General features: G+C 44.6%; 1 long non-coding RNA gene and 1 pseudogene across 1 annotated transcript; one reads left to right on the top strand and one right to left on the bottom strand.

Moving 5' to 3' along the window:
- The first annotated feature begins 1,491 nt into the window (after positions 1–1,491).
- LOC111589350 (uncharacterized) lies at positions 1,492–2,925 on the top strand. The gene is made up of 3 exons (XR_002748371.2): positions 1,492–1,810; positions 2,356–2,398; positions 2,488–2,925. It is a non-coding gene; the product is annotated as an uncharacterized lncRNA (long non-coding RNA).
- A 3,319-nt stretch (positions 2,926–6,244) lies between these two features.
- LOC109939578 (RING-H2 finger protein ATL79-like) lies at positions 6,245–7,292 on the bottom strand (annotated as a pseudogene).
- Between the last annotated feature and the right edge of the window lie 10,846 nt (positions 7,293–18,138).

The following is an 18,138-nucleotide window of genomic DNA, read 5'->3' as shown; positions in this document are numbered from 1 at the left end:
CCAAAAACCACACAGTCCCTGCCCAAACCAAATTTGGCACCTGCGGACGATCCGCCCTACAAGGACGGACTGTCTGCACAATAATTCAGGGACTGTGCCGAGAGTAACCTTCTCTGGTCAGGACTGCGGACGGTCCGCCCCCAAGGCCCGAATGGTCCGCAGTACAAATGAACAGGACCTGACAGAAGTGAACACACTTCGGACCCCACTGGAGGATCGCGGACGGTCCACCCACATGGCCCGGACGGTCCACCTATCCCAAGACTTAGCATTTTTCAAACACGCTTTTGAAAAGATTTTTAACTCTTGAAATTGGAAGCGCCGTTAGTCCTCATGCAAATGCAACCACTAGATGCTCTATGAGACACTAAGTTTTACACAGATCAAAGTCATTGACCCCTCTTAATAGTACGACTATCTAGCCTACTAATCCGGTCAAGTATCTTCTCTAAACTCCTGGAGACCGGTAAAAACAAAACCTATGTTACACCTTTGCCTTCACTTGATCCACAACCAAGCTTATCAATCTCCAAGATTTTCTGTTCTATATGGTCCAACCCTGCATTCTTATTTCTCCAAGAACCGTTAGTCCACAAACAGTCGTCATTAATTACCAAAACATCACTAAGGGGCCTAGATGATTCACACGCGTGCAGCGCCGCAATCCGAAGAAGCGAAGCAACCAACCCCCAAAATCTACAACGCCGTCGCCATTGCGTGATGTCGGTCCCGCACCTACTCTCAAGTCTTGCCACTTCCCAAACCTCGCCGTCGCTGCACCACTGCAATGGAGCGCCATGGTGGTACCTGATGCAACTCCGTGCCACACTACGGCTCCCGCTTCCGCTTCACCTAGGGCTCGTCGTGGCCCGTGGCGATGGCGTGAGGCGATTTGTCGGGACGCTGGGCTCGAAGAGAGCGTGAGCGGTTGGTGACTAGCCAAAAAAAGGTATGCAGTTCACCTGTCATCCATTTTACAAAAAAGTCATTATCCTTTTTCTAATCCAACCTGCTGTCTGGCCTATAACCTGGTCTCTGATGCTAAACACTAACGACCCCCCCCTACGAGTGAAACATGAGTCAGCTGCGTGCAGTGCTGCAATCCAGAGAAGCGAAGCAACCCCGAAATCTTCAACGCTATTGCCATTGTGCCATGCCTGTCCCGCACCTCCTCTCAAGTCTCGCCACTTCCCCTAACCTAGTCACCGCCGCTCCACTGGAATGGAGCACTGTGGCGGTGACCGACACAACTCTGTACCACACTACGGCTCTCGCCTTTGCTTCACCTAGGACTCACCGCCTGTTGCGATATGGCGTGAGACGATTCGTCGAAACGCTGGGCTCGAAGAGAGCGCGAGTGGTTGGTGACTAGCCAAAAAAGGTATGCAGTTCACCTGTCATCCATTTTACAAAAAAGTCATTATCCCTTTTCCAATCCAACCTGTTGTCCTGCCTATAACCGGGTCTCTGATGCTAAACACTAACGACCCCCTACGAGTGAAACATGAGTCAGCTGCGTGCAGTGCTGCAATCCAGAGAAGCGAAGCAACCCCGAAATCTTCAACGCTATTGCCACTGCGCCATGCCTGTCCCGCACCTCCTCTCGAGTCTCGCCACTTCCCCTAACCTAGTCACCGCCGCTCCACCGGAATGGAGCAACGTGGCGGTGCCCGACACAACTTCGTGCCGCACTACGACTCCCGCCTCCGCTTCACCAGGGACTCACCGCCCGTGATGATATGGCGTGAGGCGATTTGTGGGGAAGTTGGGCTCGAAGAGAGCGTGAGTGGTTGGTGATGAACCAAAAAAGGTAAGCAGTGCCCATATAATTTTTTTGATTGTTACGCACTAAGCACCGACGAAACACACCGGCTGGCCAATCATTTAGGACAATCTAAGCTATACACTTGAGCCAGCCACCGTCTAACTCTCATCCTCCATAGATTTTTAAGTATTTCTTTGGGATGCGTCTGACCAAATCTTTAATATTAAATCTGAAATGAACTTGATAGCATCCCAACATTTCTTTAGGCTTGTGGCAACATAGTTCTCTTTTAATCTAATGCAGGCATCAACCATGTTCGTCGGAGGATTTTGTCGCAGAGGCGACGAAGAGGGGGTCTAGGAGGCTCTCGCCTTTCGACAAATAGCCAACAACTCAACGCAATGTGCAAGAGCTTCTATATAGTATTGACAATGAAATATATGACATTACACATATGAGGCTATATGGTTTGCAAAAAATACAAAAGGAAAATTTATCCGAAAGCACTTATGCTTTAGCTCTAATTGCCCCATGTATAAGTTTAAGTTCAAAATAGTGTGGTATGTCTGCTGACGAACTGTTTTTTGCAGGTAACCAACTAACCATGCATGAATCACCCTTGCTAAACCAGAGGTACATGGTAGAGGGCGCGGCACCACTGGGTTCTTCGTCGTAGAAGCAAAAATTTTGGGCTGATCCTTGTGTTTGTAATTGTGTTGCAGGAGCTGATCTCATCGCGGACGGAATTACCTGAGAGGATAAAAGGCTAAAACTGGCGCATATGGATTTCTCAACGAAACACAACTGGCTGACCTCAGTTTTAGGAGGTGCAAAATTGGCCGTCCAATGTAGAGACCCAGGTGAAGACATGTATTGGGAATCCAGTAAAATGACACAGCAGAACTCACATTTTCACAAGAGATTTTTCAAGAGATTTTCATTTTCTTCGGTTTGGGAATCCCATTTTCCTAAAAGATTTCCATTTTTCGAAGAAAAATTAGTTCATTTTTCATTGGGAAAATAGAAATCCCTTAAAAAATGGACTTTCCAAACTAGTTCTAAATGTGAGTTATGTTGTGTCATTTGTCCCTCACCTTGGAGATCCAAGGCCTGCACACCCCATACTAGATAGAAACAGAGAATTGAATTGTATTACTTAGGGCTAGTTTGGAAACCTCAAATTTCCAAGTGTTTTCTATTTTTCCATGGGAAAATGAACTAATTTTCCTTGGAAAAATAGAAATCCCTTGGGGAATTGGGGTTCCCAAACTAGCCCACCCCAATTTTTCATGGGATTTCTATTTTCCCAAACTAGCCTTTATAGGTCTCAGAAAAGCACTCGACTGAGCAGGTGCTCCCCCCTTCTCTCGACTTCTATTCCTTTTTTACTTTTTGGTCTCTAGGAGCAGCACACCATCGTGTCTGTCTTAACATGATGTTGCGCAACACACCAGCTGAGTATTTTTTTCTAGTATTCATAGAAGCTTACTATTTGGGGCTTTGGCGGGCCAAGGTTCAGGTATAAATTTAATCCATACTTTTGGCACATTTAAACTTTTATTAAATAGATGTATTTTATTCATTGCGCTATTTACTATTTTACCTATGATACGCTTCTCATGGAACAAAATCTCAAAAAGTGTACTTTATGATCTGTGGAGAGATGTCCAAGGGCCTTTGTTGATGCACTACCGGAATCGACGGCTTTGCCGAGTGCCTGAAGCACTCGGCAAAGCCTTAAAAACACTCACTAGACTCTGAGCAATGGATGCCCAGTCCAATACATTTCGCATTCTGCATCTGACATGGTGTCAACAAAACTCGCTGCCCTGACAAGTACGCAACATTGCTTGACTGCTATTCTTGCAGAGGTTTGTTTTCTTCAACTTAATTATCAATTGTAAGTATTATAACCATAGTATAACTATGACAGGGGAATATCCTGTGAGATGTGATATTTGTGTTCAGCCATGCTTTACGTTAGCTGGTGCTTGCTTGCGAATTTACGTCTTTATTTAATTCATATGTGATATTTATGTTTAGTCGTGCTTTACGTTTGTTGGTGCTTCCTTGCAAAGTGTTTTTTTGCTCGACGATGCTATGCGATCACTGACTGATTGAGTTTTGTTTCTTGTAGGATGATTTTAAGAAATTGCTTATCTGGCCCATGCACTTTCAATTGTAATTTGAATAATAAAAAAGTAGAGACAAGAATGGCAATACACTTAACAGATTCTTGTAGTTTTGACAAGATTGCAAGGTTCGTTCTAGAGATTTAGACATATTGGTGAACACATGCATGCAGGTAGAAATAAACTCGGACCTATTATCTTCAAAAAATTTAAGAACAATATTGTTTGTAATTGTATTCTTATGTTGGGCATCTTGCTATTTTCGTTAGTCTTGACATTTCACCAGATCTGCATCTTTGATCACACAATTTATCGAGTGCTTTAGCTATATATGTCATGCTGTGCAAATATTGAAGCTAAAAACTTCTGAACATTTTTTTTCTGTATTATTATCTAAAGACTTGAAACATGCAAGTTTGGTCCTACTTGCAAATTTCACCCATCCCAGGAAAAAGGCTGGAATTCAAGGGGGTTGCAGCTAAACACATTCGGATATCCACTTTACTCGGTTCATATTGCGTTGCCAGTTATATGTCGTCTTCTACATATGTTTGTTTGCTTTACTGAAAATAAGTCTACTTGTAAATTATTTAAAAAGGACTGTGCATATTATTTAAAAACAAGAACGATGCATATTATTTAAACACATTAGGACATGCAAGTCTACTTGTAAACACATTAGGATATCCACATTAGAATGAAAAGGACTGTGCATATTATTTAAAAACAAGACAATGTAAATATGCAGATACTTGTAAATTCCATCACCTAGAGCTTTTCAATGTGGTGCCTTTGTCACTTGGTTCACCTTTTTATACTTCTATACATTCCTCTGCAAGCGTTGATCCACCGTCCTATCAGGGCCGTTCCTGACTTTTGAGGGGTCCGGGACAAGATTATAAACATAGGCCCCAACACCATAAAAACTATTTTTTACTATTATATATACTCCCTCCGTTTCGTTTTAGTTGTCGCTGGATAGTACAAAATTGAACTATCCAGCGACAACTAAAAATAAACAGAGGGAGTATCAACTAATTATACTTGATGTACCACAGAAAGACTTGAGCAGTAAAAAATATAAGTAAGATTATTACCTTAAATATATTTTAGAGGTCAATTTAAAAATGTCTTCTAACATTTCTAGATGCAAAATCATCAATGATGGCTTCAATATTTACATCATCTAATAATTTCTTCTCAATACATAAAGTTGCTAGCCCGTCTAACCTTTCTTGAGACATTGCAAACCTTAAATAATTCTTCAATAACTTAAGCTTTGAGAAGCTCCTTTCAGCTGATGCCACAATTATTGGTATAGTAAATAATATTCGATAAGAAACAAATATATTGTGATAGCAATCCATTCTCCTAACAAACTCAAAAATATATTGGTATAGTAAATAATATCCGTTTCTATCCTATATTCTTATTGGACTTTGTGTGCGGTGTGGCCCCTGGGAGATGGGGGCCCAGGTCGGCCGCCCCTCCCGCCCTACCTCAGGCACGGCCCTGAGTCCTATACCATCCCAAGGTGGCAAAGTCCTTCAAATTATGCACCAATGATTGTAATTCATGGCATTGTTCAAGTGTCGAGCTTCATATCCTGTAAGTTCAGTTGGTATAGTAATGCAATGTATTTTTACAATTATGAAGCGGTCACATTTATGTTTTCCTTCAAAACTTCATTAAACATCGAGTCTCTAGAGATATAATTTTTATTTTAGTATGGCATAATTTCTCACATGCAATGGTAATGTAAAATTTGTTTGCAATTTTTATGTATGGACACTTATGAATTCTTTATCTTTTACATTTGCTTTATTATTCAAATATTTGCAACTGAAATATGTCGAATTATCTTTATGGTTAGTATTATTATAAAGCTTGGAATGTACCCATTTAAACAAGTGGCTATCTATGTGATATATATAAACCGTAGCGACGCACGGTCAGCTAACTAGTTAGTCTTTGCTTGAGTTTTTAGGGGTTTGTATAGTAACAACTTTGGTTGATTCCACATGTAATATGTTCGCTGGAATATATGAAACAATTTTACCTTTTTCTAGCTAGTTCCGTTAGACTGTTATTTGGACTTGGATCATTTAAGGACAGAGACTGTAACACATATTAAACATCACCTTTGAGTTTTTACTTGCTTCAGATGGATCACGCTGACGACGCAAGACTTCAGAACGACAACGCATCCATGCGAAACAGTACTCTGTTCTTGATAAAACGAAAACTGAAACTGGAATATAACTAAGCTTTCTTATTCCAATCTGAGTACAGGAAGCTAACGTAGGTATATATATACCCAATAAACCCTCAACTGAATCTATCCAGATCCTAACCGGGCTAACACTTCCTAATCTAATCTAATCTAATCTAATCTAATATAATCTAATCTTAGACAGCTCAGGGACAGATCCCTGACAGAACTAACAAACTCCGGAGAGGCCGCGGTGACTTCCTGGCTACTGCCGTCGGGCGCCGGCGAGGAGCCGTCATCCTCCTTCGTTGGGGACGTCTTCATACTCGGACTCCCAGTCATCGCCCTCCTCGCTGGGGATGTCATCATACTCCGACTCCTCGTCGTCGCCCTCCTCGCTGGGGATGTCATCAGACTCCGACTCCTCGTCGTCGGCCTCCTCGCTAGGGATGTCATCAGACTCCGACTCCTCGTCGTCGCAAGCATCCTCGTCGTCCCAGTAGTCCTGCTCCACCGGCACCGGCGCCCGGCAGTAGGGGCACGTCCGGTTCACGGCCGTCCAGCGGTCCAGGCACTTGCGGTGGAACGTGTGGCTGCACGCCAGCTTCACGGACGTTGCTCCGCTGACCAGGTACTCCTTGTAGCATATGGCGCACTCCTCGACGACGCGCCGGGCGGCAGCTCCTCGTCCTCGTCCTCGTCCTCGTCCACGGGCGCGCCGACCTCCACGGTCATGGCCACTGGCTTGCGGTACGAGTTGCTGCGGACCGACAGGCTGATGAACTCCGCCACGCTGGGCGCGCACTCCAGGGGCAGCCCCGCGGCCGTGACCATCTCCTCCACCCGCTGGGGCTGTCTGCAGAGGACGAAGTCGCCGGTGGAGCACGTGAAGCGGCGGGTAAGCTGGGTGGTAACGGCTGATGCCGGCGTCGGGGCCTCGCTCTGCTGCGGCAGCTTGTTGAGGAAGTCGATGGTGATGGGCGGGATGCGGAACAGCCAGTAATTGTCTACGGTGAGGTCGATGGCGGTGTTGAGGTGGAGCGCCATGCCGGGGCACGGTAGCGCGGTGAGCTGGATGTTTAAGGAGTAGCTCCCGTCCGGCCCGTAGGCGTAGATGTAACGAGGAGTCATGGACATGGACCTGAGCTCTAGGTGCACCGATGGATTGAGTAGCAGTAGTATATGGGGCTTCTTCTTCTTCTTTTTGTTAATGGAGGAACTAGTATATGGGGTTTTGAAACAACAAAGGACGTGTAGTATTTATAGATCAGGCTAGCAGGACATCTCCCGTACACCGTGGCCGTATCGACGCGGAGTCCCGCGGGCGGACTAGTCTATTAGAATAGATAAGACATATCTGATAGTCATATCAGTCACGTGTATAACAAACTTGCAACCACCGGATATTGAAAGCCTAAGCTAGATTAGATTAGTTTTCAGGTGTTACGGTTCGTAATCTGTTAAGGGCGGAGACGTACGTTCGATGTTTTTTTTAAAAAAAAAAATCAAACTTTCATCTTACAACATTATAAGTGTTCTTAAAATAAGGGATGTGTCCAGATACTTGTTTGGATGTTACATTTTTGGACTTCTTTCTCTGTTAACGAATAAAAAAGATACAAAATCTATTATGCAAATATGTACTTTTTTAGCATTGAATTTGTTAAGATACATAAAAAGTAACATCAAATGTGTCATATATATATTCTCAAATAATAGATATAAAATTCAGATACAACTATAGATTCGGGTTCAAATGCATTTTCTATTGTAGGGAGAAAATAATACACAGTTTTATTCTTGTCCTCATGATATACTTAACAACACAGCTAAAGATCAACACCGAATTCTACACACATCAATTTTAAAATATTAAATTGGCTATAATTCGGATGTTTAGAATCTATCCCTATCAAAAGTAAGTGTCGACGCTATTATATTTTTACACGCTAATTTTTCTTTTAGGCTGAATAGATTTAAAGAAAATATTATGAAGATTGATGCAATATTCTCACTAGGGCACCTCTAGCAAACTATCAGATGTAATAACCAAACGGTCAGGAGAGAGCCTTATTATTGGCACGACTGGCTAGGCACTATCGGAATCCGGGCTCTTTGCTGAGTGCGAGGCGCTTTGCCGAGTGTTTTTTGACGGGCACTCGGCAAAGAAGTCTTTGTCGAGTGCCGCACTCGACAAAGTCCTGCTCTCGGTAACGGCCGCGTTTACCGAGAGCAGGACTCTCGGCACAGAAATACACTCGACAAAGAAATCTTTGCCGAGTGCCAAACACTCGGCGAACGACAGCGCTCGCAAAGGGCCGTCAGCCGTCGTCTAAAGTTGACGGACGTTATCTTTGCCGAGAGCCGAGTTCTGGCACTCGGTAAAGACGCATCTTTGCCGAGTGCTCCCCGTGGACCTACATGTACCATTTTGGCACAATTATAAAAGTGTTTTTATAACTATTAGATTTAGTTCATTTATTTGAATTTATTCGGAAAATTCACATTTGAACTGCAAGTCACTCGAAACATGGGAAACCGTGCATGCAAAAATGAGATACATGTTATTTAGCACAAGTTACGACCGATTTCAGGAGCAGACCGGAATCTTCGAGCACCATGCTCACTAAACATGACTGTGAATTTTTTATCCAGTTGTTTAAAAATTGTATAAAACACAAACAAAGTCGGAAATTCATGAAACTTGTCCACATGTCATGATATCATATATAGAGCCTGTGATAAAAAATTAATAATGTTTCGAGAAAGTTGTGACACACTATGTGTAGAAATCTAAGTGACTTAACAATATAACCAAGGCACCACACGAGCACATACTAATGTGCGACAAAACTAAGCATACTCTGTCCCAACATATTGTTGTGGGTGATACAGCCAAAGATAATGAAACTCTGTCACCCACAAGATTGTCCTTCCAAATCGAATGTTATAGTAGCTAGGTAGCTGACTCGCCAAGCAGTTATAGCTGTGGTACACCTAGGAAAGAAACAAAGGTTTCGAGCTTTCAGCAATGAATCATGCACATTGACATAGTATTGAGTACAATGCAGGTTCTTTATAGATAGGTAAAATATTACAACTCCAACAAGACATGGATATTGGGTAACTATCGGTGAAGCTATGCCGACACTAGAAGGAGAGAGTTGAGTTTTGAAGTAGGACATTATGTTTATCTGAAGGTGTCACCGGTCAGGGAGTCAGAAGGTTCGGAGTCAAGGACAAGTTAGCACCTCGATATATCGGACCGTACTAGATTCAAGCAAGACGTGGAGAAGTGACCTACCAGCTCAGCCTACCAGGAAGTCTGTCAGTCGTGCACGATGTGTTCCACGTATCTCAGTTGAAGAGATGTTTACAAGTGCCAGAGGAGCAGTTGCCAAAAGAGGACCTCGAAATCCAAGAAGACTTGCTTTTATCCACAAATTCAGGTGTTACTCCTCTTCTCTTTTCTCTCTTAACCCCCATTTCTTCTTTCCTTTAAAGGGAGGGTCTTTGTTTTAGTTGGAGCTGTACTTATTTTTCTAGGAGATAAACCCTTTAAGTATTTATAAAGTGTTGTGTCATACTAAACCCCAAATTTTACCCTTGTGTGATGCATATGCTTATGATGATCTCCTTTGAATTTGTGGCATATTTGAGTATGAATCCAAGAGAGAAAGGAAAAAAGAAAAAGGAAAAGAAAACAGAATTCAAAATAAAAGAAAAAGGGAAAGGAGCCTTTAACCCTCGCCCAGCCAGCATTATGACCCATCCCTGGCCGAAACCGCCTGCGCCCCCGTGCCCCCCTCTCCCTCTCTCTGCCAGGCGAACCCCACCCGACAGCGGCTCCGTCCATGCGCGCGCGTTCGCGACCTGGGTTCGCTGACCAAGAGGCCCCACGCACCGGAAGCCCCCGCAACCGCCGCCCACGAAGCAGCCCCATCATCGTGTTGCAACTGATTTAAACCCACCCTCGACCTCACGTAACCCGGTAACCACCTCCCCTGCCCCGTGCGCACACACGCCGAGGAAGGCGACCCACACAGCGCCCTCGTCACGAAACTGCTGCCACCCCGACCCCTTTTGAACCCCTGTGCACGCCCGCCCCCTTCCCCTGCCTCACTTCTCTCACCCACATAGCCAGTCGTCGCTCTGAGCTCGCCGGTGCCACGCCCGCCGAGCCACCCACTCACCGGAGCCCCCACGGCGAGCCCACCCCACCGTTCTTGCCTGAGGTCCGCCACCGCCATCCAAGCCCCACCCCGATCGAGCTCCACTCGAGGTAAAACCGTTGGTCGTTCCTTCTTTTTCTCTCTCCTTGTCACACCCGGTTTTGGAAGGTAAACCGAATGTGAACCATGTACGTGCCAGGATCAGAAATTCACGTACACGACGATTACATAAATGACTCATCATAGCACAATGCTTCGAATAACAATAAAGATTAAGTAATAATATGAAAGACTAGTCATTTACATAATATAAATCAAAGTACCTAGAATAGAAACGTAGCCAACGTAAATAAACCCACCACAGGCAGCTGACTTGGGGAGGTCGTCAGCCTAATCCTCGAACTCGTCGAAGTCCTGGAACTCCTAGAGATCCGCCTCGACACCTTCTTATTTACCTGAGCATAGATTACACCAAAGGCAACCTGGTGTTTTGTGAAAGCAAGGGTGAGTACACATCAACGTACTCAGCAAATGTCCCGTTTTGGCTGAAGTGGACTAGCTTTATGTGGGGTTAAGGTCAAAGCAGTTGCTTTTAGTTGGTCAGGTATTTATTATTAGTGGAAGCCACGTTTTAGTAATAGCCAACTCGTGAACCATTTCCTCATCGAGGAACATCATGATCATCATCGAACCAAAAACATTAATAGAACCATTGAATCTCGAACCAGCTGTATCTCTAATCAAAGAGGATCCCAAGGTCAGTCTTAACCGTGAGCACGGCTGATATATCAGTTTCTAATCCTCTGCAGAGGTCGCACACTTTACCCATGAGTCGTGATCCCATTCCAGCCTGGGCTTATAAGACCCAATCTTCACTAACAAGGTGAAGGGCCAGGGATACACTACGTAGCCTTTACAAAGACTCCCCTGGTGCATAGCTGCTCGTTAGGTTTCGCCAGTCGTACAAACGCGGTACTGAGAGCACCTAGAGGGGGGGGTGAATAGGTGATCCTGTAAAACTTCAAAACTTAAGCCACAAAAACTTGTTAAGTGTTAGCACAATTATGGCCAAGTGGCTAGAGTGGAGTCAAAACACAATAACCACAAGAAATCAATCACAGAGATGACACGGTGGTTATCCCGTGGTTCGGCCAAGTACAAAACTTTCCTACTCCACGTTGTGGCGTCCCAACGGACGAGAGTTGCACTCAACTCCTCTCAAGTGATCCAATGATCAACTTGAATACCACGGTGTTCTTGATTTTCTTTTCTCAATCCCGTTTGCGAGGAATCTCCACAACTTGGAGCCTCTCGCCCTTACAAAAGATGTTCACAGAGAATCACGGAGCAAGGGAGGGATTAGCAACACACACAAATCCACAGCAAATTGCGCACACACACGGCCAAGAATCGAGCTCAAAAGACTATCTCCAAACTCTCACTAGAACGGAGCTCGAATCACTTAGAATGACAAACAAATGCGCAAAGACTGAGTGTGGATGATCAAGATTGCTCTAAGGTTGCTTGGTGTTCTCCTCCATGCGCCAAGGGGTCCCTTTTATAGCCCCAAGGCAGCTAGGAGCCGTTGGGAACAAATCTGGAAGGCCATCTTTGCCTTCTGTCTCGTGGCGCACCGGACAGTCCGGTGCACACCGGACACTGTCCGGTGCCCGATTTGTTTCCATAAAGAGCTCATCCGACCGTTGCTTTCTGATGCAGATCTGCGCACAGTTGGCGCACCGGACATGTCCGGTGCACACCGGACAGTCCGATGTACCTTTCCGACCGTTGGCTCGGCCACGTGTCGCGCGCCGATCGCGCGGCCGACCGTTGGCCCGGCCGACCGTTGGCTCACCGGACAGTCCGGTGCACACCGGACAGTCCGGTGAATTTTAGCCGAAGTCGCCGGAGAAAAACCCGAGAGCGGCTGGTTTGCTCCGCGCTGGTCTAGCGCACCGGACACTGTCCGGTGCACACCGGACAGTCCGGTGCCCCAGCCCGACACAGCCTTTGGCTGTACACAGCCACTCTCCACTTCTTTTCTTTTCTTCTTCTTCCTGTTTCTAACACTTAGACAAGATATTAGTACACAAAACCAATGTACTAAGGCTTAGAAACATACCTTTACTTGTGATTTTCACTTTGTTCAACCATGGGCACATTTTCACAATTGTGTTTGCACTCAATCACCAAAATACTTAGAAATGGCCCAAAGGCACATTTCCCTTTCAATCTCCCCCTTTTTGGTGATTTATGCCAACACAACATAAAGCTACTAGAACAAGTGCAAAATCACTTCAAATAAAAACTAATTTTGAGTTTTATCCAATTTTGGCATATATGGATCATCTTTTGCCACCACTTGGTTTGTTTTTGTAAATCAAACTCAAATCTCTATCTTTAAGTCAAACACACATGTTGAAGCATAAAGAGAGTCATTCAAAAGAGATTTATCAAAGATTTCAAAAACTCCCCCTATTTCCCATAATAAATACTTCTCCCCACAAGAAGCCAACTTTTGACGAAAGAAACAATGCAAGAGTTTTGAATAAACCAAAAGCTCTATTCTACTATTTTCAAAGTTTCTCAAGTGGCAGCTGATCCATCTATTTCTTTGGCCTTTATTTTCTCCCCCTTTGGCATCAAGCACCAAAATGGGATCAATCTTGGCCCTTGAACCCCATTGCCTCACAAAAATCTTCAATGAAGAGCCAATGACAATAAGAGTTCATGAGATGAACTTGGAATAAGTTACCCTCTCATCGGAGTGCAGTGGAAGTCTTTCGTGGTCCAAGTCCACCTTTTCCCTTTCAATTCTCCTTCGAGACTAAATCAAGCAAACTCAAGCATATGGTTAGTCTCAAAGGGTCAAGTTGTAACACATCTCCCCCTAAACATGTGCATCACTTTGCAACGGACTTGTGAGGTCCAGGGAGTGTTTGTACAACTTGAGCACCATAATAAGCAACAAAATGCAGAATGAACATGATCAAAGGCATAAACACATGTATGCTACAATTCAATCCAAGTTCCGCGAGTCTAAGACATTTAGCTCACTACGCAGCCTGCAAAAGGTCTTCTCATCTAGAGGCTTGGTAAAGATATCGGCTAGCTGGTTCTCGGTGCTAACATGAAACACTTCGATATCCCCCTTTTGCTGGTGGTCTCTCAAAAAGTGATGCCGGATGTCTATGTGCTTTGTGCGGCTGTGCTCAACAGGATTTTCCGCCATGCGGATAGCACTCTCATTATCACATAGAAGTGGGACTTTGCTCAGATTGTAGCCAAAGTCCCTGAGGGTTTGCCTCATCCAAAGTAGTTGCGCGCAACACTGTCCTGCGGCAACGTACTCGGCCTCAGCGGTGGATAGGGCAACGGATGTTTGTTTCTTAGAGTTCCATGACACCAGGGACCTTCCTAAGAATTGGCACGTCCCCGATGTACTCTTCCTATCGACCTTACATCCAGCATAGTCGGAGTCTGAGTATCCAACCAAGTCAAAGGTAGACCCCTTTGGATATCAGAGCCCGAAGCAAGGCGTAGCAACCAAATATCTAAGAATCCGCTTCACTGCCACTAAGTGACATTCCTTAGGATCGGATTGAAATCTAGCACACATGCATACGCTAAGCATAATATCCGGTCTACTAGCACATAAATAAAGTAATGACCCTATCATTGACCGGTATGCTTTTTGATCAACGGACTTACCTCCTTTGTTGAGGTCGGTGTGTCCGTCGGTTCCCATCGGAGTCTTTGCGGGCTTGGCGTCCTTCATCCCAAACCGCTTTAGCAGATCTTGCGTGTACTTCGTTTGGGAGATGAAGGTGCCGTCCTTGAGTTGCTTCACTTGGAACCCAAGGAAGTAGTTCAACTCGCCCATCATCGACATCTCGAATTTCTGCGTCATCACCCTGCTAAACTCTTCACAAGACTTTTGGTTAGTAGAACCAAATATTATGTCATCGACATAAATTTGGCACACAAACAGATCACCATCACATGTCTTTGTAAAAAGAGTTGGATCGGCTTTCCCAACCTTGAAAGCATTAGCAACTAAGAAATCTCTAAGGCATTCATACCATGCTCTTGGGGCTTGCTTAAGTCCATAGAGCGCCTTAGAGAGCTTACACACGTGGTCGGGGTACCGTTCATCCTCGAAGCCAGGGGGTTGCTCCACGTACACCTCCTCCTTTATTGGCCCATTGAGGAAAGCGCTCTTCACATCCATTTGGTACAACCTGAAAGAATGGTGAGCGGCATATGCTAGCAAGATACGAATGGACTCTAGCCTAGCCACAGGAGCAAAAGTCTCCTCAAAGTCCAAACCTGCGACTTGGGCATAACCTTTTGCCACAAGTCGAGCCTTGTTCCTCGTCACCACTCCGTGCTCGTCTTGTTTGTTGCGGAACACCCACTTGGTTCCCACAACATTTTGCTTCGGACGAGGTACCAGTGTCCAAACTTCATTCCTCTTGAAGTTGTTGAGCTCCTCCTGCATGGCCAACACCCAGTCCGGATCTAGCAAGGCCTCCTCTACCCTGAAAGGCTCAATAGAAGAGACAAAGGAGTAATGCTCACAAAAATTGACTAATCGAGATCGAGTAGTTACTCCCTTGCTAATATCACCCAGAATTTGGTCGACGGGATGATCCCTTTGAATCATCGCTCGAACTTGGGTTGGAGGTGCCGGTTCCGCTTCTTCCTCCATCACATGATCATCTTGTGCCCCCCCTTGATCACACGCCTCCTGTTGATGAACCTGTTCATCGTCTTGAGTTGGGGGATGCACCATAGTTGAGGAAGAAGGTTGATCTCGTTCATCTTGTTCCTGTGGCCGAACGTCTCCAATCGCCATAGTTCGTATAGCGGCCGTCGGAACATCTTCTTCATCTACATCATCACAATCAACAACTTGCTCTCTTGAAGAGCCATTAGTCTCATCAAATACAACGTCGCTAGAGACTTCAACCAAACCCGATGATTTGTTGAAGACTCTATACGCCTTTGTATTTGAGTCATAACCTAATAAAAACCCTTCTACAGCTTTGGGAGCAAACTTAGAATTTCTACCCTTCTTCACTAGAATGTAGCATTTACTCCCAAATACACGAAAGTACGATACATTGGGTTTGTTACCGGTTAGTAGCTCATACGACGTCTTCTTGAGGAGGCGATGAAGGTAGACCCTGTTGGTGGCGTGGCAAGCCGTGTTCACGGCTTCCGTCCAAAAGCACTCGGGGGTCTTGAACTCTCCTAGCATCGTCCTCGCCATGTCGATGAGCGTCCTGTTCTTCCTCTCTACCACACCATTTTGCTGTGGTGTGTAGGGAGCGGAGAACTCGTGCTTGATCCCTTCCTCTTCAAGGAGCTCCTCCACTTGAAGGTTCTTGAACTCGGATCCGTTGTCGCTCCTTATCTTCTTCACTTTGAGCTCAAACTCATTTTGAGCTCTCCTGAGGAAGCGTTTGAGGGTCCCTTGGGTTTCGGACTTTTCCTGCAGAAAGAACACCCAAGTGAAGCGGGAAAAGTCATCAACAATAACTAAACCATACTTACTTCCTCCTATGCTCAGATAGGCGACGGGTCCGAAGAGGTCCATATGCAGCATCTCCAAGGGTCTTGATGTCGTCATCACATTTTTGGTGTGATGAGAGCCTCCCACCTGTTTCCCTGCTTGACAAGCTGCACAAGGTCTATCTTTTTCAAATTGAACATTAGTTAGACCTATCACGTGTTCTCCCTTTAGAAGCTTATGGAGGTTCTTCATCCCCACATGTGCTAAGCGGCGATGCCACAGCCAGCCCATGCTAGTCTTAGCTATTAAGCATGCATCTAGACCGGCCTCTTCTTTTGCAAAATCAACTAAATAAAGTTTGCCGTCTAATACACCCTTAAAAGCTAGTGAACCATCACTTCTTCTAAAGACAGACACATCTACATTTGTGAATAGACAGTTATACCCCATATTACATAATTGACTGACGGATAGCAAATTATATCCAAGCGACTCAACTAAAAACACATTAGATATGGAATGCTCGTTAGAAATTGCAATTTTACCTAAACCTTTTACCTTGCCTTGATTCCCATCACCGAATATAATTGAATCTTGGGAATCTTTATTTTTGACGTAGGAGGTGAACATTTTCTTCTCCCCCGTCATATGGTTTGTGCATCCGCTGTCGATAATCCAGCTTGAACCCCCGGATGCATAAACCTGCAAGGCAAATTTAGGCTTGGGTCTTAGGTACCCAACTCATGTTGGGTCCTACAAGGTTAGCACATATATCCTTAGGGACCCAAATGCAAGTTTTATCTCCCTTGCATCTTGCCCCTAACTTCCTAGCAATTACCTTCTTACCCTTTCTACAAATAGCAAAGGGTGCATTGCAAGCATAATAAATGGTAGAAGGTTCATTTGCTACTTTCCTAGGTGCATGACTAACATTCCTTCTAGGCACATGATGAATAGCATTTTTCCTAGTCATATTTCTATCAAGCATATAGGAGGAGCTAGAAGCAACCATGGCATGAGAATCATAAGCATATGAATCATAACTTCTATTTGCATTTCTAGTATGTCTCCTATCATGATACATAAAGGCATGGTTCCTTTTACTAGTAGCCATAGGGGCCTTCCCTTTTTCCTTGATGGGAATGGGAGCCTTATGGCTTGTTAAGTTCTTGGCTTCCCTCTTGAAGCCAAGTCCATCCTTAATTGAGGGGTGTCTACCAATCGTGTAGGCATCCCTTGCAAATTTTAACTTATCAAAATCATTCTTGCTAGTCTTAAGTTGAGCATTAAGACTAGCCAATTCATCATTAAGCTTGGAAATTGAAACTAGGTGTTCACTGCAAGCATCAATGTCAAAATCTTTACACCTAGTACAAATTACGACATGTTCTACACAAGAGTTGGATTTATTTGCTACTTCTAATTTAGCATTTAAATCATTATTAACACTTTTTAAAGAAGAAATGGTTTCATGACATGTAGACAACTCATAAGAAAGCATTTCATTTCTCTTAATTTCTAAGGCAAGAGATTTTTGTGCCTCTACATATTTGTCATGCTCTTCATACAAGAGGTCCTCTTGCTTTTCTACAAGTATATTCTTATCATTCAAGGCATCAATCAATTCATTAATTTTGCCTACCTTGGTTCTATCTAGACCTTTAAATAAGCATGAATAATCAATTTCATCTTCATCACTAGATTCATCAGCATAAGTGGTGTCTCGAGTACTTACCTTCTTCTCTCTTGCCATAAGGCAAGTATGATGCTCGTTGGGGAAGAGAGATGACTTGTTGAAGGCGGTGGCGGCGAGTCCTTCATTGTCGGAGTCGGAGGAGGAGCAGTCCGAATCCCACTCCTTTCCGATATGTGCTTCGCCCTTGGCCTTCTTGTAGTGCTTCTTCTTCTCTCTTTTGTTCCCCTTTTCCTGGTCACTTTCATTATCCGGACAGTTAGCAATAAAATGACCAAGCTTACCGCATTTGAAGCATGATCGCTTTCCCTTGGTCTTAGTCTTGCTTGGCTGTCCATTTCGACCCTTTAGCACCGTTTTGAATCTTTTGATGATGAGGGCCATCTCTTCATCATTAAGACCGGCCGCCTCAATTTGCGCCACCTTGCTGGGTAGCGCCTCCTTGCTCCTTGTGGCTTTGAGAGCAAGAGGTTGCGGCTCGTTGATCGGTCCATTCAAGGCGTCGTCCACATACCTTGCTTCCTTGATCATCATCCGCCCGCTGACGAATTTTCCTAGGACTTCTTCGGGCGACATTTTGGTGTACCTGGGATTCTCACGAATATTATTCACCAAATGAGGATCAAGAACGGTAAAAGACCTGAGC

Source organism: Zea mays, chromosome 5 (genome assembly GCF_902167145.1).
Source record: "Zea mays cultivar B73 chromosome 5, Zm-B73-REFERENCE-NAM-5.0, whole genome shotgun sequence".
Lineage (NCBI taxonomy): Eukaryota > Viridiplantae > Streptophyta > Magnoliopsida > Poales > Poaceae > Zea > Zea mays.
The sequence above is the reverse complement of the archived record's forward strand: the minus strand, read 5'-3'. Positions and strand labels throughout refer to the sequence as shown.